This window comes from Pleurodeles waltl, unplaced genomic scaffold, assembly GCF_031143425.1.
Source record: "Pleurodeles waltl isolate 20211129_DDA unplaced genomic scaffold, aPleWal1.hap1.20221129 scaffold_67, whole genome shotgun sequence".
Lineage (NCBI taxonomy): Eukaryota > Metazoa > Chordata > Amphibia > Caudata > Salamandridae > Pleurodeles > Pleurodeles waltl.
In genome coordinates, this window is record NW_027150384.1 from 859,066 (window position 1) to 880,269 (window position 21,204).

Consider the following 21,204-nt stretch of genomic DNA (forward strand, 5'->3'; position numbering starts at 1 on the left):
GCCCAGTAGATAGCTAGTGCTTCTTTTTCAATGGTGGAATACCTCGACTCCGCTCCCCTTAACGCTCTGGAAGCAAATGCCATAGTAACATCCTTACCATCATACTTTTGCTTAAGAACACTTCCTAAACCCTTATCTGAGGCATCAGTTATAATCCAACAGGGAAACCCTGGGCGAAAACTGTTGAGACATTGAGCAGAAGATAGTGCATTTTTTAGATCCTCAAATTCTTTCTTGCAAGCCTCTGACCATACAAAATCAACACCTTTCTTAAGTAACTCTCTAATGCAGCAAGACCTACTGGCAAAATTAGGAACAAATTTGGAATAAAATTCCGCCATGCCTAAGAAAACTTGTACATCTTCTCTTTTAACAGGATCCGCAAAATTAACTACAGTTTTAACTAGATCCTCTTTCGGTTTAACACCTTGAGAAGAAATTACATGTCCTAAATACGTGATATCTGAACATGCAAACTTGCATTTTTCTCCCTTGAGTGTGATTCCCTTACTACGAAATTGTTTTAAGACTTCTCTAACTATGGAAAGATGTTGTTCAAGAGTGTTAGAAAAAATGAGAACATCATCTTGAAAAAATCTAACACCATCAGTTTTCCCAAGAATATGATACATTAGTCTTTGAAATACAGAAGCAGCAGAGCACAAACCAAATGGCATCCTATTAAACTTAAACACACCAAAGGGAGTGATGAAAGATGTCAACAATTTTGATTCTTCACACAATTGAACTTGGTGATAAGCTGAACTCAAATCTAATGTCGTAAAATATTTTGCCTCTCCTAAAAGACAGACCATTTCATTTATGTTTGGTAAAGGAAATTTGTCTTCAATCACAGCTTTGTTGAGATGTCTAAGGTCCACACAGTCTAATATCTCCCGATTTCTTCACAGCAACAACAATGGGGGCGACCCATTGTACAGCCTCGACTTCTTCAATGATGCCTTCAGATTGTAACCTTTGTAATTCAGATTTAACCTTGTCTTGTAAAGTGAAAGGAATTTTTCTTACTTTGCACGCTACAGGGCTGACACCCTCCTTAAGACAAATACGATGTTTGTATCCCGTAACGCACCCTACTTTAGAAGAAAATACATCAGAAAATTCACCTATGATGTCGTCTTTGATGCTGCAAACATTTTGAACTAATACTTGAGGAATAGAATTGGGACTTAATATAATCCCAAGCATCTTCTGATGTGGCCAACTCAGAATTGTGTCACCAACAACTGGAACATATATTTTCTCTGAAATTGTGTTCCCTTTAAAGGTTATGGCGGCTTCAAAGTAACCCTTGAGCTCAATAGGTTTACCGCCATAACTGTAGGGAATGATATCAGGATCCAGTAAAGAAACTCTTCCCATAAAATGCTTAGTGAAATCCGAAACTGATACTAAGGAAAGTTTCGCGCCCAAATCCATCATCATAGAAATAGATGTTCCGTTGACATCCACAAAATCCGAAGGGTACTGACAAGTATTATTGGCGACACAGTTAACATCATAAATAATCTGAAGAACAAAATCTCGATCATCATTACAATCAATTTCCTGAACTTTGACTTTAGACTTAGAAAATGATTTGCAATACTTAGCAAAATGTCCCTTCTTGGAACATTTGTTACAAATAATATGAATAGCAGGACAATCTTGGCTATTAGCTAAATGAGTTGTAGAACCACACCTAAAACACATCAGTTTTGCTCTAATGTTTGCTTGAAACTTGTTATTAGTTTTTGTATTTATAGCTTGGACCTCCATAGAAACACCTTTGGATTTCCTCAAATTATCAATCCAAGCCATCGAATGTTCAACTTGCTTAGCAATGATTAACACTTCATCTAGTGATGGATCACTTTTGACCCATAATGCTTCTCTTACTTTGTCGCATTTACATTCAAGCATGAATTGGTCTCTAATACGTTCTTCTAGATTTTCTCCGAAGTTACATGATGAAGCTAGTTTGCGTAAAGCTGTGCCAAAATCTTCAATAGATTCATCATCCATCTGCTTACGTTTCCCAAAATAGTAACGTTGTAAAATGATAGAAACTTTGGGAAGAAAGTGATTGTCCAGTCTAAGTAAAGTAGAATCAAATTCATTCAAAGAGTTGTCACCTTCCGCACCATCTGATGTTGTTATTGCAGGTAAAGTTTCCAAGATTTCTTGACCCTCCGCACCAAGACAATGTTGTAAAACAGAAGTCTTTCTTTCAGAGGATAGGTTGCTGCCACAGACGTGCATGTAAGTCAGGAAAACCTTTTTCCATTTTTGCCACGATATAGGAGGTTCTCCAGGAAGCGCAAGAAAAAATGGTGGAGGTGTAATGTTCTGCATAATCACTTATTATTACAGGGAAAGAAAAAAAAATTTACAAAAAAATGTAACACAGAAAATGAAGTGCCACTTAAAAGAAATAAAATATCCAGAAAAAAACAATGACAGAGTAGAGCAGGCCAACTTGTTTCCAAAAATAAACGTAATAAAATAGCAGTTTTAAACGGATAATTTAGAGCTAAACTCTGTTTATTTGTTGAATAACTCGAGTTGAAAAACGAGTCGTCGTATCCCCTGTGGAGCGTGTTTCCCTTGAATACAGCCGAGTAAATAAACAGCGCGTGTATCTCAAGAGAGCGCGGCCGGGAAATAAAGGCACGCGTTCACGTTGCCATGGCAACAAATTCAACAGCAGGTAAATAAACAGCGCGTGTATCTCAAGAGAGCGCGGCCGGGAAAGAAAGGCTTGCGTTCACGTTGCTTTGGCAACAAAATCAACAGCACGCGTCTCCAGAGGCACGAGGAAAGGAGACAGTTGAAAGACGCGTCTATTAAATTTATAAATAGACACGAAAAGAATTACCATGTGGCTCAAAAACAGGTTGAAAAAATAAAAATAAAAAAAATGTGAGCCACAAAAAACAGAGGAAAAAAAAATTACAGTACCTTTTTTTTTCTTAACGTTAGAAGCTGAATAAATGAAGATGTTGAAGTTTCCAAGGTACAGTTTCAAAAGTCTCGAACCACCCTCGTCGCCAAAATTTAGTGAATCTGTCATCCAAGGCAGAAATTCAAGTTGACACTTGTAGTTGATTAAATGTACGTTTATTTCCAGTTTGATGCGTAAAAGAAACTTCATCCACCCACAAGTCAAGATCCTCCAATCTCCTCACATCTCCTTCCCAGACTCCCCCAGCATTCCAAATTCCAGAGAGTCTATGAGCCTAAAGGAAGGCAGGGGAAGCATTGGGAGAAACCAACTAAGAGAAATACATAACTAAAAGAAACACAATACATATAAAGGGAAACCATGCTGAGATAAACACAATAAAGAAATAGTAATAACACCACAACCACTCTGCTCTTTTCACCACTCTACACAGCTGCACACCACACTACTCCACTCCGCACCACTCTATGCCACTGCACTTTACACCACTAGACTATTCTGCACGACTCAGTTGTAGCCAGCTAATTTGCAATTTTGTGTATTTTCTAAACTGTTCCAGCTTTGCGAAATACAAAGCTTATGAAGTTCTTTAAACAAATAAATGTAAGTTGGCCTCAGCTCAGAGCCCTCCATCCCACTCCTCTTACCTGAGTCCTGGGTACCCTCGTTCCATGTTTTTGCTGGAGGATGTCCTACATGAGACACTCTGCATCAGGACATCATACATGGAAGGCCACAAAGGATAAACCTTATCTCAAGTAAAGTTAGGAGACTTAACCTACTCTGAAAAGTGTGGAGTTTCCTAATCCCGCCCAACTTCATAAATTAAGTCTTCATTTAACTCACCACAAATTTAATATAACTTCACAGGGACCTTGGAGCATTTCCATCAAATACATTTTAGGGAAATAGCGGCAAATAGTTTATTTTAAACATTTTAGGGCTGCAATAGGGGTGGAAACTAAATACGATTTAAATGTCATTTTACAGGGGAAGTTCCCAAATTAATTTGACAAAAGATGGATAGTTCAATTATATTTTACTACTATTCTCTACTCTAGTATACGACACACCACTCCACTCCACGACACTCTTCTCCATTCCACTCTACTCCACTATATGACACTCTACGACACTCTGCTTGACTCTATGCCATATGACTCAAGGCCACCCTACTAGATCCTATTTCCGTCTATTCCGCTTTATCCTACGACATTCCACTCAATGGCACTCCACAGCACTCTATGTCACTCCACTCTAAGCCACTCTATGACACTCCACTCAGAGACACTCTGTGCCACTTTACTCCACTCCACGCATTCTAGGCCACTCTAGCACCTTACTACATTCTACGCTTTGCCACTCCACTGCACAACACTTTACTCCAATCTATGACTCTTAACTTCAGTTTACATTATGCCGCTTTTTGCCCCTCCACTCTACACTACTCCACTCTCAAACACTCTTCGACACTCTATGCCACTGTACACCACTTCACTCTACTCCACTCTGCATCACTCCACTCCATCTATGACACTCCACTCCACTCTATTCGCCTCCATTCTACTACACTCTATGCCACTCTATGCCACTCCATTGTACTCCACTCAACACTATGTCACTCTATTCCACTCTACGCCACTCTGCTTCACTTTAAGCCACTCTACTCTATGATCCTCTACTATATGACTCTCCACAACACTCTATGGCACTCTACTCCACTCCACTCTGACACTTTACTCTACTCCACTCCATGACACTTTACTCTACCACACTCCACTCTATGCCATTCTACTCCATTCTACTCTACCTATGCCACTCTACACAACTCCAGGACAATCTATGACCTCCCTCCACTCAATGCCACTCCACTCTACTCCACTCTATGCCTCTCTATGCCACTCCATTGTACTCCACTCAACACTCTGTCACTCTATTCCACTCTACGCCACTCTGCTTCACTTTACGCCACTATACTCTATGATCTTCTACTATATGACTCTCCACAACACTCTATGGCACTCTACTCCACTCCACTATACGACACTTTACTCTATGACACTCCACTCTATACCACTCTACACCACTATACGCAACTCCAGGACAATCTATGAGAGCCCTCCACTCAATGACACTCCACTCTATGCTATGCTACTCTATGCCACTCCACTCTATGACATTCTACTCCATTCTACTCTACTCTACTCCTTTCTTTGCCACTCTACGCAACTCCAGGACAATCTATGACCTCCCTCCACTCAATGACACTTCACTCTATGCCATGCCTCTCTATGCCACTCCACTATATGACATTCTTCTCCACCTAAACCACTCCTTAACACTATACAACTCTCTACTCCACTCGATGCCACTCCACTGTATACCTCTCTAATCTCCGACATTCTTCTCCACTCTACGCCCCTCCACTCTACGACACTCTATTCCATGACACTCTACTCCACTCTACTAGGCCACTGCACCCCACTCTATTACACTCCACTCTAAAACACCCCACTCTATGACCCTATATGCCACTTTACACCCCTCCACTCTATGACACTCTATGCTACTTTACTTCACTCTATGCCACTCCACACTATTCCACTCCATTCTATGACATTCTACCTCTCTCCACTCTATGACACTCTACGCCACTTGACTCTAGTCCTCTCCATCCTGCCACACTCCATGACACTCTACGACACTAGTCTCTTGGCCACTTTACTCTACGTCGTTCCACTCCATGCTACACCACTACACTCTATGACACTTTGCTCCACACTATGCCATGCCACTCCACGCCACTCTCCTCTTTGGCACTAACTTAGCCATGCTGAACAGCAGCCATGCTGATGTACATTATGGATGAAAAACACATTGGCAAAGTCAATAGCTCGTGCATGGGTGAGACCCACTGGCTTTGCCAATGTCTCTTTATAATGAGTTTGACATTACAACGGGAAGAAGGTCCGGCCTAGAGCATCACTTAGAGCACAGTGGGAGACTTGAGAGCTCTGTTTTCAATGATTTGTGAAACAACAGTGGCCTGTACAACCCTAAACTGGTCCCATCAGCTAATGTTCAAACCACGTGCACTTAGCAAGCAAATAATCATTATAAAGATAAAAAATAAACACATAATAATGTAAGAAAGTGCAATTCCCAGAAAGAAAAATCGCGCTTGTAAAACAAAAAGTCAGGTAGGATGAAAGCCTCACATATGACCAGGACTGAGTGCCTGGCGGTTTGAGTGTCAAAAAACAAATGGTAAAACCACAATTATTTGTAATAGTGAGAGATGGATGGATCCTGGCTCTGCAAACCTGCACGTGTTTTCCTCGGCGTTTAGATGTTCAGTGGGTGGTTAAAGGGCGGTCTGGGGGATGAAGATGCAGAAACTGCGGGGGCTGCGTTACAGGGAGACCCCCGGTTCTGGAGGATGCTGAACCCTCTCCCAAGGCCCACCACGGACACAGCTCAAATGTGTGAGATCTCACCGTGTGAGACGGGTCTGTAATAAGCGAGGTTGTTGAGGGACCAATGCATAGTTACTGTCCGAAATGTTGCATATATCATTCATAAAACACGGACTACACAGATTTTTTTTAATCTTTAATTTATCCAAATGCAAAAGAAAACATGGGGCGGCTCCTCAGTATGGGGAGGAGCATCCCCCCCCGCCAGCAGCAACCGCTGCAAATCCTTTTACAGGGGAAGGATGATAAACTCGGTTTATTATCCTTTCTGTGTAAAAGTGGCGTGGCACTGGGGGGTGACGGGCCGAGTGCTCCCCCTCACTGCCCATGTCTCAGGCGGCCAAACACACATGCGCACTGCTGCCGGGCTGGAGAGAGCAGCACAATCTCCCAGTCTGCCAGGGAGAGCCCTGGCTGGGCGCTTCCAAGAGCGCTCCCAGCCAGTGCTGTCAGGATCGGCGCAGGGCAGGCTGGGAGCCTGTGTCTGCAGCAGCGACGGGAGAGGAGCGGCGCACGGCACGGGAGCAGAGGTACGTTTTAAAAAAAAAAAATTATTCTTTGATTATTTTTCCCGTGCCCCCCCCCCCCACCTCACCCCCTCCCCCCATCCCTGCTGCCCCACCCAGCCACGCATCCGCTCCTGGTTGAGTGCGCCCGCAGTGTCGGATCACACCACAGAGAGTGGGATTGTGGAGTCACTCACTGGGAGTGAGTGCACCCGCAGTGTGTGAGTCACATCGCAGACAGTGGGACTGTGGAGTCACTCTGGGTGTGAGTGTACCTGCAGTGTGTGAGTCACATCAAGAGTGGGACTGTGGAGTATGCATACAGTGTCTGGAGACCTGGAAACTCCCAAGCTAGCAGTATGATTGTGCCGGAATGATACAAGTTGATGAGACTGAAATAATGACAGAGGGGGGAGGAATGAAGGGCAGGGAGAGAGGGAGTGCAGATAAGGAAGGTGGGGAGGAAGAGGGATAAAGAAGGGAAGAAGCGAGAGGCGTGGAAGGAGGGCACAGGTGGAATACGAGAGCCTGTGGTTCTCCAGGTTTCTAATAATGTGATGCAATGTTTGCCTGATAAGAACTGATAAAAGACTTCTGCCGAAACCCGGGATCGAACCAGGGACCTTTAGATCTTCAGTCTAACGCTCTCCCAACTGAGCTATTTCGGCGACCATGTATTCCTGTGTGATCATAATGATTTTACTGCAGATACCGTGGGGGGCATGTACAGGCCTAAAGTGTTCACAGGTTTTACCCCAGACGCACAGGACTCTCCGCCAGGGTCACAGGACTCTCCGCCAGGGTCAGAGAGCTCATTACCAGGGCCACAGGTCTCCTCCCCAGGGTCACAGGACAGCCCCAGGTTCAGAGGTCTCACCCCAGGTACACGGGTCTCACCCCAGATTCAAAGGTATCATCCTCATGGTCACAATTCTCACTCCAGGGTCACAGGGTTCACCCCTAGTGTCACAGGACTCATCCACCACCACCATCACTCCCTCCCTTACACTGACAAGCCTCGCCGGGGGTCGCTGCCTCCTCCCAGCACTGAAGACCAGAGACTGAGCTGACATTTTAAGCAGTAACTCCATCGATGCTCCGACTCTTCCCGAAGATCAACCACATCCGAGCAGGAGAAACTGCCCCTGACCTAACCCCGGCCCCTCTTCCCCTCTATCGGGACCCTCAGAGACCTCACTCGGTGCTTGCACACCGACCCCTTCCCCTCCATGGGACCCTCGGAGACCTCACTCTGTAACCTCCACATTCCCCCCTTCTCTCCAGGGCCAATTCGGTGTCTGACCCGTCAGACCTCACTCAGCCCCTCCATTCCGCGCAGCCTTCTCACCAGGGCCCGGTTGGTGTCTGACCCGTCAGAACTCACTCAGTAACCTCCACACTGGCCGCCTTCTCACCAGGGCCCCTTCGGTGTCTGACTCGTCAGACTTCACTCAGTCCTTCAACACTGACCCCTTCTCACCAGGGCCCGGTAGGTGTCTGACCTGTCAGACCTCACTCAGTAACCTCCACACTGGCCGCCTTCTCTGCAGGGCCCCTTCGGTGTCTGATCTTACTCAGACCCTCCACACCGCCCCCTTCTCACCAGGGCCCGGTTGGTGTCTGACTCGTCAGATCTCACTCCACGGGTGATTCAAGCATCGAACCCACCGTCGATAACGGCCCGGCCTCTGTCCTTTTCGGCCCTCGTCATTGCCTCCGGGGTGTAAGCGTGGGGATGTCCAGGGTAACAGGAGGTGTGATGTCCCCACCACCCCCGCAGAGGGGACTTTCTCTTTCAGACGTTCCCCAGACACTGACTGACCAAAGAGGACAGACACAACCTGTCACACGGCCTCACAGTGAGCACACAACCAGGGGGTCGATGTGAATCCGAACCCCCCTGATAAGTAGGAGCCCCCTGGCGGGGAGCTCGGACACTGCGCCTCTTCCTGTGCCATAAACCTTGATGCCCTTTCAGCTGCTCTGGAACAAACACATCTGCCCCACCCCCGACCGGGCATTATCCCTTATTAGTGTCACACCGTGAGTGTGACGTATTCATTATTTGGTGCCTGTGGTCTTTAAGAGACTGAAAAGTACTGTGAGCCGCAGAAAAGAGAAACACTTCTGATGCCAGTGGGCAATAGTTTAATACACCCCTGTAGGTGGAATACATTTTCATATTTGCTCCTCGGAATCCCTTGGGTTCCAGGTGAAATGGGGCCACACATGTATGAAGGTGACAGACCCACAGGGAGGCCTCTCGCACAGTATTCTTGGTACATGATTGAAGTTTCCTTCTCCTTCGGCTTTTGAATAAAAGGAAACAGACACCTTGTGAAAACAGAAGTGCTGCTGTCTGGAGCTCTGTACCCTACCTCACACATGTCCACATTCCACTGACATCTGAGTGGCTCGTTGGTCTAGGGGTATGATTCTCGCTTCGGGTGCGAGAGGTCCCGGGTTCAAATCCCGGACGAGCCCTCCTTGGAATTCTTTTTTTAAATTAAAAAAAGCAGATGCTTCAAGTGGTTTATCAAACAACATCATCTTTTAAAAAGACCCTGGCCTGGTTTCGGATTTTAATCCAGAATATGTCACACTCATCCCAACACTCAGATGTGTGTGTGTGTTGGGTGGGGGGCGGGGGTGCCTACACCTGCCACATCAGCAGCCAAGAGAGGATTTCTCTTACATGCAGTTGAAACTCACCTTGGGCGCTACACTTCGTGGAGCTGTTGAGTGAGCTGTGTGGGCGCACGTGAGTGTGAGCCACGCTAGGAAAAGTGCGCTGGACACAGTGCTTAATTTGTGCTTGTTTCCGGTGCTGAGCACCGACACTTATTTTTGAGGGCCGGGGCTTATTCTTCTGCCTCTAGCATTTGCTGCGAGAAAAAGACACAAATGAGGAAGACGAAGGAAGGGAACAACGAAAAAGTGTCACAAAGGGAGAAAGCTGCAAGAGTGAGCTGAAGGGGCAGGAAGTGGCTTTATATGGATTGAAGAGGCCTGAGATGGGTTCAGGATTACGCTGCAGCCGCGTATTTAAGAGGAGGGCTGTGGGCACCGGCAGCTTTTTATTTACAAATTAAGCACTGGCTGGACAGTAAGAGCTGCAGAGGCCCTCCTCCTACAGGGGGCGCTCCTCTGAGACCTGCCAAAGTTATAACTTTTATGACCGTATTTAAAAGAGGCATTTTCTGTGCCACCGACGGTAAGTCTGAATGGTGCATTCCACGGTGCAGCTGTCCGGGCGTCCTCCGTGGCACATTAAAGGTGAAATGACACAATCATTCTGGTGAACGTGTCCGTTCCGATTGGCAGGTGCCGTGCCAACGTCGGGGTACATTGGGTGGCACAATAACCCCCGTAGATGCGCTTCCTGGGGCTATTCCGCAGAGCAGTCCTCTTGCTAGGCATGTGCCAGGGCCGGACTGCCCGCTCGGTCCCCTGGCACTGCCATGCGGGCTGCATGGGAAAGAGTTTGGCTTGAACTTTTTGCCCAGACTGAGCTGATCCTCGTTTCCATTCCGGTCCCTGTATATTTGGTGCCACCGTAATTGTCACGCACACTATATAGGGTTATTCTGAACCACGGTGCTGTGATGGGCATATTCTGGGCACAGGGATCTGCATACTCTGTACCACGAGGTAAAAGAAACACTAGTGCAAATAGAAGAATCGATGCTTAAAAGTGTGCATCAGTGTACACTACACACACACAGTGAGTGAGAGCAGTGTGTGTCCTGAGTTACAGACGCACAGTGAGTGAGAGCAGAGTGTGTCCTGAGTTATAGACACACAGTGAGAGTAGAGTGTGGCCTGAGTGAGAGTAGAGTGTGTTCTGAGTTATAGGCACAAAGTGAGTGAGAGCAGTGTGTGTCCTGAGTTATAGACGCACAGTGAGTGAGAGTAGAATGTGTCCTGAGTTATAGACGCACAGTGAGTGAGAGCAGAGTGTGTCCTGAGTTATAGACACACAGTGAGTGAGAGTAGTGTGTCCTGAGTTATAGATGCACACAGCGAGTGAGAGCAGAGTGTGTCCCGAGTTATAGACACACAGTAAGTGAGAGAAGAGGGTGTCCAGAGTTATAGACGCACAGTGAGTGAGAGCAAAGTGTGTCCTGAGTTATAGACACACAGTGAGTGAGAGTAGTGTGTCCTGAGTTATAGACACACAGTGAGTGAAAGTAGTGTGTCACGAGTTATAGACACACAGTGAGAGTAGAGTGTGGCCTGAGTGAGAGTAGAGTGTGTTCTGAGTTATAGGCACAAAGTGAGTGAGAGTAGAATGTGTCCTGAGTTATAGATGCACAGTGAGTGAGAGCAGAGTGTGTCCTGAGTTATAGACACACAGTGAGTGAGAGTAGTGTGTGTCTTGAGTTATAGACACACAGTGAGTGAGAGTAGAATGTGTCCTGAGTTATAGATGCACAGTGAGTGAGAGCAGAGTGTGTCCTGAGTTATAGACACACAGTGAGTGAGAGTAGTGTGCCCTGAGTTATAGACGCACACAGTGAGTGAGAGCAGAGTGTGTCCTAAGTTATAGACACACAGTGAGTGAGAGCAGAGTGTGTCCTGAGTTATAGACACACAGTGAGTGAGAGTAGTGTGTCCTGAGTTATAGACGCACACAGTGAGTGAGAGCAGAGTGTGTCCTAAGTTATAGACACACAGTGAGTGAGAGCAGAGTGTGTCCTAAGTTATAGACACACAGTGAGTGAGAGCAGAGTGCGTCCCGAGTTATAGACACACAGTAAGTGAGAGCAGAGGGTGTCCAGAGTTATAGACACACAGTGAGTGAGAGTAGAGTGTGTCCTTAAGTACACAGACACACAGTGAGTGAGAGTAGTGTGTCCTGAGTTATAGACATAAAGTGAGTGAGAGCAGAGTGTGTCCTGACTTATAGACACACACAGTGAGTGAGAGCAGAGTGTGTCCTTAAGTACACAGTGAGTGAGAGTAGAGGGTGTCCTGAGTTATAGACACAGTGAGTGAGAGTAGTGTGTCACATGTTATAGACGCACACAGTGAGTGAGAGCAGAGTGTGTCACGAGTTATAGACGCACACAGTGAGTGAGAGCAGAGTGTGTCCTGAGTTATAGACACGCAGTGAGTGAGAGTAGAGTGTGTTCTGAGTTATAGACACACACAGTGAGAGTAGAGTGTGTCCTGAGTGGGAGTAGAGTGTGTCCTGAGTTATAGACACACAGTGAGTGAGAGTAGAGTGTGTCCTGATTTATAGACGCACAGCGAGTGAGAGCAGAGTGTGTCCTGAGTTATAGACGCACAGTGAGTGAGAGTAGAGTGTGTCCCCGGTTATAGACACACAGTGAGTGAGAGTAGAGTGTGTCCTGAGTTATAGACACACAGTGAGTGAGAGCAGAGTGTGTCCTGAGTTATAGACACGCAGTGAGTGAGAGTAGAGTGTGTTCTGAGTTATAGACACACACAGTGAGAGTAGAGTGTGTCCTGAGTGGGAGTAGAGTGTGTCCTGAGTTATAGACACACAGTGAGTGAGAGTAGTGTGTGTCCTGAGTTATAGACGCACAGTGAGTGAGAGTAGAATGTGTCCTGAGTTACAGACGCACAGCGAGTGAGAGCAGAGTGTGTCCCGAGTTATAGACACACAGTGAGTGAGAGTAGTGTGTCCTGAGTTATAGACGCACACAGTGAGTGAGAGTAGAGTGTGTCCTGAGTTATAGACGCACAGTAAGTGAGAGAAGAGGGTGTCCAGAGTTATAGACACACAGTGAGTGAGAGTAGTGTGTCCTGAGTTATAGACGCACACAGTGAGTGAGAGTAGAGTGTGTCCTGAGTTATAGACGCACAGTAAGTGAGAGCAGAGGGTGTCCAGAGTTATAGACACACAGTGAGTGAGAGTAGAGTGTGTCCTGAGTTATAGACGCACAGTGAGTGAGAGTAGAATGTGTCCTGAGTTACAGACGCACAGTGAGTGAGAGTAGTGTGTCCTGAGTTATAGACACACAGTGAGTGAGAGTAGTGTGTCCTGAGTTATAGACGCACACAGTGAGTGAGAGTAGAGTGTGTCCTGAGTTACAGACGCACAGCGAGTGAGAGCAGAGTGTGTCCCGAGTTATAGACACACAGTGAGTGAGAGTAGTGTGTCCTGAGTTATAGACGCACACAGTGAGTGAGAGTAGAGTGTGTCCTGAGTTATAGACGCACAGTAAGTGAGAGCAGAGGGTGTCCAGAGTTATAGACACACAGTGAGTGAGAGTAGAGTGTGTCCTTAAGTACACAGACACACAGTGAGTGAGAGTAGTGTGTCCTGAGTTATAGACATACAGTGAGTGAGAGCAGAGTGTGTCCTGAGTTATAGACGCACACAGTGAGTGAGAGCAGAGTGTGTCCTTAAGTACACAGACACACAGTGAGTGAGAGTAGAGTGTGTCTTGAGTTATAGACGCACAGTGAGTGAGAGTAGAATGTGTCCTGAGTTACAGACGCACAGTGAGTGAGAGCAGAGTGTGTCCTGAGTTATAGGCACACAGTGAGTGAGAGCAGTGTGTGTCCTTAAGTACACAGACACACAGTGAGTGAGAGTAGAGTGTGTCCTGAGTTACAGACGCACAGTGAGTGAGAGCAGAGTGTGTCCTGAGTTATAGACACACAGTGAGTGAGAGTAGTGTGTCCTGAGTTATAGGCACACAGTGAGTGAGAGCGGAGTGTGTCCTTAAGTACACAGACACACAGTGAGTGAGAGTAGAGGGTGTCCTGATTTACAGACACACGGTGAGTGAGAGTCGAGTGTGTCCTCAGTCACAGGGCACACGTGAGATCACCCTCCGCTGTTACAGATCTGCATGTCACGAGTGTACTTTACTCCCAGGAGGGGGAATGTGCTCCACGGTGTGAACGTCACAGCACGTGGCACTGATCTCCTAGGTGCACATCTGTCACGCATTTAGTGTGATGGGGCCGCTGGTGTGAGGCGCACGCACAACGATGGGGGTGAGACGGAGGGAGACAGAATTATGAGAAACGTGTAAATAACGAAATGAGGGCGGTGAGAAGCGAAGGAAGGAAGGCCCGGAAGGAGGAAGGGAGAGCGCAAAGAAAATGAAGAAAGAACAAGGGATGGGGCAAAGGAGGAAGGACACAAACCAATGAGGAGCTGGGATACGACAGAGAAAAAATATTATTGTTGTTTAAACAATATCTTATATTTCTAAGTTTTTCATTCAATAAAAACACTTTCTGACGAAACCCGGGATCGAACCAGGGACCTTTAGATCTTCAGTCTAACGCTCTCCCAACTGAGCTATTTCGGCGGCCTTTGATCGCTATCAGTGACTGTGCTGATTCCATGAAAAACACCCTGGAGGTCCAGTGCAGTAGTGAAGAGTTTACAGGTGCCCCCACCCTAAAAAGCCTGGCCGGGAGGGCTGCTCTGTCATCGGACCTCAGTCACCAGCTGACTCCAGCATCACCTGCCGGTGCCGCCAGCCTCACAGGTGTCTGACCTCTCCCTGCACGGGACCACCCTTTCATGCCCCCTCCCGTACTTCCCTGCACAGTGCACGCAGGGGCCCCCTCCGGACTCACGCGGGAGCTCTAGGGCCCCCTAGAGCTCGCTCTCCCTCTTCACCGCGGGGGCCTTTGTTACTCCAGTGCCCATGTGTATAAGTACAGACACTCGCGAGGGGGCAGAGCAGGGCAGTACGGGTCATATGTATTACACGTGCGTCTCACGAGCAGGCAGGTCATGGATCACACCGTCCTCTTATCAGGCACGAGGAAGTTTCGAGAATTTAAATTGTAGGGTCTATTGTCTCCTTCCATCATTGCTATTTCTTTTTAGCTGGCTATATATAAACTCTTCAGGTAATGTAGATCCATCCTAGAGCCCAGGGGGCGTGAGAGAGGCGACACCCCCTCAAGCATCCGGAGACAGCCTACTAGACACATTTCTCCACAGAGGTCTGGGTGCCCGCTTCAGCCAGGGGTCCATTGCAACGGTCCAGGTACCTGAGTGGCCCTCTGACAGTGGAGGAAGTCGATGCCAAGGTCCATGCGTCATCTCCTGCTCCAGGCCAGATTTTTCCTTTGACTTCTGGGACTTGTAGTCGTTTTTAGTCTATGATAAAACAGGACTACAAGTCCCACAATTCAAAGGAATAAAACTGGACTGGAGCAACACATCACGAATGGGTCTGGGAAACGTGATAGCTATACGGGACCCCTCCCCCAACACCCAATGGCAGGAGAGTGAGACAGAATATCAGATTAAAATCATTTTGCCCAGAATATGCCCATCACAACCACTGCCACGGACTAACACTTCGAAGTATTCCTGGTGTCATTATTGTGCCACGAAATATACCCCTCACAAAGACTTGTTACAAATTAAACCTCTAAATAAGCCTCTGCCATCGCTGTCCCACAGTGTGGTTTAACAAAAGACGTGCAGCCCCCGGTGTAATAAGATTCGTCTCCAAGCAACATTAACAAATGTCCCGGGTGCTGATGTGGCAGTGATGGAGACCTGCCTCCCGGCGGCCCCTGCAGCTGCCTCTTGGTCCAGGGCTCCGTTTCTTCCTTTCAGCGCGACACGTGCTGGCTTAAAATACAAAACCGTCCCAGGGTATTTTATCTTAAAAGCGCTTGTTTTTTAGTTTGTTACTTTTCAAATTATCCATTTAGTGATATGATAAAATATTAAAGGGCTCGTCCGGGATTTAAAAACGGGACCTCTCGCACCCTAAGCGAGAATCATACCCCTAGACCAACGAGCCAGATGTGTGTGAGAGTTAAGTGGGATGTGTTGTGTTCACCATCCCTCGTGATGTACAGTATTCTGAATATTATTTTTGTCCGTATTTCCCTTGGACACAGCCTGGCAATCCCAGAGAACAGGAGGAGGAGGTTGGTTTTCTGACACAGAGAGTCTCATTTTAGGAAATATCTGATTCCTTTTATTCAAAGCTGCAGAGAGAAAGGCAACAGCCTTCACACAACTCTACACACATTATTACTTGCGACGGTCTGAGCCTGTTAATTTAATGCAACTCTAATCCCTATTTCACCCGGGCCTTAAAGGTTTTTATTAGAAAAAGACAAATGTGTTTCTCTTTCAGAGATATTTGTAAATTATTTAGAGGTCAGTCACAGATGAGTTGGGGTTTTTGACCACATAAATTCGATATAGACACGGACACCAAATAGTTATGACGTCAGGGTATAGCATTAATGAGAGATAATGCCCGGTTAGGGCTGGACCGGTGTGTGCTCCAGAGCAGCATGAAAGGGCGACAGGGTTTAAGGAGCACTTATAGGTGCAATGCCCGACCTCTCCGCCAGGGGGCGTCTACTTATCTGGTCTCTCAGAATTCACCCCCTCTTCCCTGGTTGTGAGGGTTGAGTCTGTTATCTCTAGCCAATCAGAATCTGGGGTGCTTTCCTACAAAGCCAGGCACCTCTCTCGGCTCCCTCTTAGGCCATGCACTTAGGTCTGCTGTGATTATGTAATGACGCAGGGCGGGCGCTAGGCGTGGGCATTGTGGGCAGATGCCAGCCCCCGGCCCAGCACTTTACAGCCAGGCTGGCACACTGATTCTCTTGTTTCCCTCCCACCCTATTAAGAGCGAGGTGTGACTCCTTACTGAGAAAAGTGTGTAATGAGCTTTATTGTGATTACTTAAAATAATTGCACAGGCAAAACATTAAAAGAAGATAAGAAAAGTGATATATGCGACCAAAGGCGCATCCCCACATCAAAAATCATCTTCTGCCCATATCTAAAACACTATATTGCACAAGTAGAACAAAATAAAATCAAACAGATTATGTAGGTTAAATATACAAACAGAGATACATTCTCTCATCATAAATCACCATTTACCTATGTATAAGCAATTAAGGATGACCACTCTAGGACAGCTCACCTGTCAACAATCGGTGGAAAAAGTTGTGAGAAGAGCTGCTATCAGGAGTGAACATGCTACACTGTTAGCAAAGTGCCGTATTTCATTATGATGAAGTCAGCCACCTCCTTTAAGATGAATACCTCGTAGCAATTCACCCGCCGCCATGAGATGATAAAGGGCGCATTATCCTGCACTATCATAAAAACCTAAAATCGATGAAAAAGTGAAAGTGCATAAACAGTACATTCCATCATTCATATCATCCACATAGGATAGGCAAGTAAAGTGCATAAGAAATGCATACTACATTTCAAATCATTTTCTTAAGATAAGGAGTTACCATACACTCTATTGGGCACTAGCTTAAAGCAACATTAACATAGGAGCCTAAGGTACATGAGAAAGTGAGAGTGTATAAATACTATGTACAGTGCTTAATTTGTAAATAAAAACATGCCTGTGCTCAAAGCTCTCCTCTAAAACACGTGACTGCTGCAATTAAATGTGCGAAGATGGAATACTGAGGCAGCGTAATCCTGAAGCCACCTCGGGCCTCTTCAATCTATTTACAGCCACTCCCTGCCCCTTCAGCTCACTCTTGCAGCTTTCTGCTTTCTCCTTTCGTGATGCTTTTTCGTTTTCCTCTTCCTCCGTCTTTCCCATATGTCTTTTGCTCGCAGTAAATGCTTGAGGCAGACAAAATAAGTGCTGACCCTCAAAAATAAGTGCCGGCACCCCACACCGGAAACAACAAGCACAAATTAAGCACTGAGTACGTACCATCATTTAAAATCAATCTCCTGGGATAAACAGAATGATCTGTCTAGCTGTCAAGATCTATGAGTATAACTTTTGTTTTCTTAGCTCCACTGAGATTTTTAAAAAAGTAAACCTTGCCAGCACTCCTGGTGCATGGATTGTTTTACACTAGTGAACCACAGCTGAATATCATTGAGGCAACTCCTGTTCAGGCCCCCTGCTCAATCTGCATACATTAATGTGCCCGTAGCCGGCCCAAGTTAGCTTTTTGGATCAATGTGCGGGCCTGGGGTGGAGTGGGGGGTGCTGGGGTTGATGACTCCTGTCCTGTTGGTGAAGGGAAGGTAACAAGGCCTCCAGAAAGGCCGCTTAGACCCCCACTGGGCCGCTGGTAGCATCTGAACAGGCAGAAATGGATCTCAAATCGGCCCCCACTCTGCCCTAAAAAGCGGCCCCCACAACTACAACTCACACAGGCCCTTTGGCCATTGCCCGCCTGACCAATCCCACCCTGCCCCCACCCCATCTGTTACTCTTGTTAGCACAGCCCAGCCACCTTCTAATTGACTCCACTCACCTCAGGTTCACACCTGGCAGTCTCTTTTGCGAAGGTTTTGAAGGAGGCTGAAGCTGATATGAGCAAAGGCAGCCTGGCTCGTGCACCTGCTGAAAGAGTGGGGGGCTCCTTCTCCGAGTACAATTCAGACACACAAAGGCCTCTGAAGGGACAGTCGTGGTTCGCAGATACAAGAAATCCATCCATGAACTCTTGGTTCTTGTGACATATTATAAAACGACTTGAAAGAGCTATGTACATCTGTCAGGATGGCCGAGCGGTCTAAGGCGCTGCGTTCAGGTCGCAGTCTCCCCTGGAGGCGTGGGTTCGAATCCCACTTCTGACACAACCATCCCTTTTGGAATATTATAAATTTTCATGTGTGTTCTGGCTGTCTGCATGTAGAAACACGGGTGGAAGTCACAATTGAGAGTGCTATGCATTCAAGTTTGTAAGCAAAGTGTAAGATTTATCTTTTTATTGAACAATAAATAGTTCGAGTAAGGAACTCGAAAAGATCGAATAAATTTGTATTTAGAAAATGATTTGGGAAGTGACATCGTAAACCGTGAGTGTACATTTTGTCCCAACCAAATTATTTTTCTCTGACAGTTGCACAAATGTTCAGGCTGTTGCCAGAGCCGCTGTTTATCTTTTTCTTTCTAGCAACCATTCATTTTCCAGCCGCAAGGTGGCACTTTATCTTCAGACAAGAATTCAGATTCAGAAATGAATGACATAACCTACTGAAATAACTTGAATAGATATTCTCAGTGTTGTAAATAAATAACAGTTAGTGGGCACTGGACAGCATTCTTTCAGAGAAATTATCACTTAATTAATACTTAAATTCTGACCTACTGTAAGTAATCCGGTGTTCATGTAAAGCGCTGCAATGCCCCGTGCTACGTTGGCGCTATGTAAAACTACCAAAAAGTTAGGGTTTACTAGAGGCCCTCACAACTCTCCCACGCCACGTGGGTGCTATTTAACAAGTTTTCCGAATGTTAAGTAATCTGACCACTTTAGATCCATATCCCGTTACTTCTCATCTCTAGGACCAGTATACATAGAGAGCTGTTTTAGTGACTTCTCAAATAAAGTCTGGCCATGGACGTTCAGAACTCCATGAGTCCAGATGAGCAGTCCAGGTCCTTTTTAGGTTCCACCTGGACAGCACATGCCCTGTCTCTGTGAGACATGTTGTTTACATTCAGTGGGCTTACAGCCCGCCCACAGCTTATCATTTGTTAGCTTCAGCGTTTCCCTCACAGCCCCGGGATCCCATAGCCCACCACACACATACTGCCTTGGCTGAAACGCATATAACCATAGATTACAAACCATAAGAAAAGACAAGGCCACACCAGTTGTTGGAGAGAAGTTGACTGCAGGTTTATTATTGCTTATGTAGGCAAGACAAAATTGGGTTAACTTACTGATGATCCAAGCGCAGCCATTGGATGAGAAACCTATGCTCATCACTCACCTGATTAGACAATGAGTGCCTGTACTACACACCATCAAGAGTTATACATTTTTGGGGGTTTCCCACACTGTAAATCCGATAAAACCAAACTCACGTGTAGTGACAAAGCTGTCCAAGGCAAGGCCCCGGTTGCTCAGATTTACAACTGTCCATTGGACTAACGGGGCACTGTTGCTTTCATCCCGCGGTCCTGCCGTAAAGATTCCCCAGGAGCTGGCATGGAGCATCCCCTTTGTGCTCCGCCATGATTGCTTTCTGCACCAAATTCCTTTGGATCGCCCTGTAACTCAGGCTGCGAAACAAAACAATGGAAAAAAACGTTGCCAATATACAGGCAATCATACTCTTTAAATAAATCCAGTGGGTGAGGGTAGGATGGGTATTGTCTAGAAGCTGTCAAAAGAGGATGGGAGCCAAGGTCAACAGGTATTTAACCCTTTGCCCCTTCCCAGCTGCCCACTACCACTGGACGCCTGCAGCCCAGGGAGAGTGGACAGGTCCCTTTTCTAACATCTTAGACCCCCCCAGGCAACGTGGTCATGGGGGTGAGGGAGTGTGCCGTAGGACAGAGGAATGCGGTACTAAGCCCCTGCACCCCTAAATTGTTGTTTTGCGTACGACACAGGCAGCCCCATACTTAATATCCCATAAACCACCACACACACATTGCCCTGGTTAGAACGCATATAACCATAGAGTGAAAACCATAAGAAAAGACAAGTCCTTCATCCCCATTTGTCACAACATGTAGGCCTCACTTCCTCTTCTTGTTTTTGGCCCTCCCTTGGAGCATGTACCAAGTACTTGTGTCCATCCACTGCTCCTGTTTTTGGTGCTAATTTTCTTTGTTCAAGCACTCCATATTAGTGCTGGTGTTTCCAGTCCATCTCCCCAGTCACCATCTATGTAGCTTCTATTCCCTCCCACCCACCCCTTCTATATTGCTTCCATTCTTTTCTACCCCTCTGTGTTGCTTCTTTTCACTCCCACCCTCTACTCTACACCCCTGCACACTGCTCAATGCCAATGCACTGTATGCCAATGCAATGTATGCCACTGCACTGTATGCCACCTCACTGTATTCCACTGCATTGTATGTCACTGTACTGTATGCCACTGCACTCTACTCTTCAACACTCTGCTCTGCACCCCTCTACTCTACACCCCTGCACTCTACTCTATGCCAATGCACTGTATGCCACTGCACTCTACTCTTCAGCACTCTGCTCTGCACCACTCTACTGTACACCACTGCACTGTACTCTGCACCACTCTACTCTACACCACTGCACTCTACTCCGCACCACTCTACTCTACACCACTGCACTCTACTCTACACTGCATCACTTTACTCTACACCACTACACTCTTCAATCCACCACTCTACACCAGTGTCCTCTTTGCCCCTCTTCTCCACACCACATTACTCTTCACCACTTTACACCACTGTAGTGAATCTGTCATCCAAGGCAGAAATTCAAGTTGACACTTGTAGTTGATTAAATGTACGTTTATTTCCAGTTTGATGCATAAAAGAAACTTCATCCACCCACAAGTCAAGAT

At 46.5% G+C, this 21,204-nt stretch overlaps 3 non-coding genes across 3 annotated transcripts; 2 read left to right on the forward strand and 1 right to left on the reverse strand.

The window, feature by feature from the left end:
* Positions 1 to 7,542: 7,542 nt before the first annotated feature.
* Positions 7,543 to 7,615, reverse strand: TRNAF-GAA (transfer RNA phenylalanine (anticodon GAA)). The gene has a single exon. It is a non-coding gene; the product is annotated as a tRNA-Phe (tRNA).
* A 1,744-nt stretch (positions 7,616 to 9,359) lies between these two features.
* TRNAP-CGG (transfer RNA proline (anticodon CGG)) lies at positions 9,360 to 9,431 on the forward strand. The gene has a single exon. It is a non-coding gene; the product is annotated as a tRNA-Pro (tRNA).
* An 8,984-nt stretch (positions 9,432 to 18,415) lies between these two features.
* On the forward strand, positions 18,416 to 18,498 carry TRNAL-CAG (transfer RNA leucine (anticodon CAG)). Its single transcript has one exon. It is a non-coding gene; the product is annotated as a tRNA-Leu (tRNA).
* The last annotated feature ends 2,706 nt before the right edge of the window (positions 18,499 to 21,204 follow it).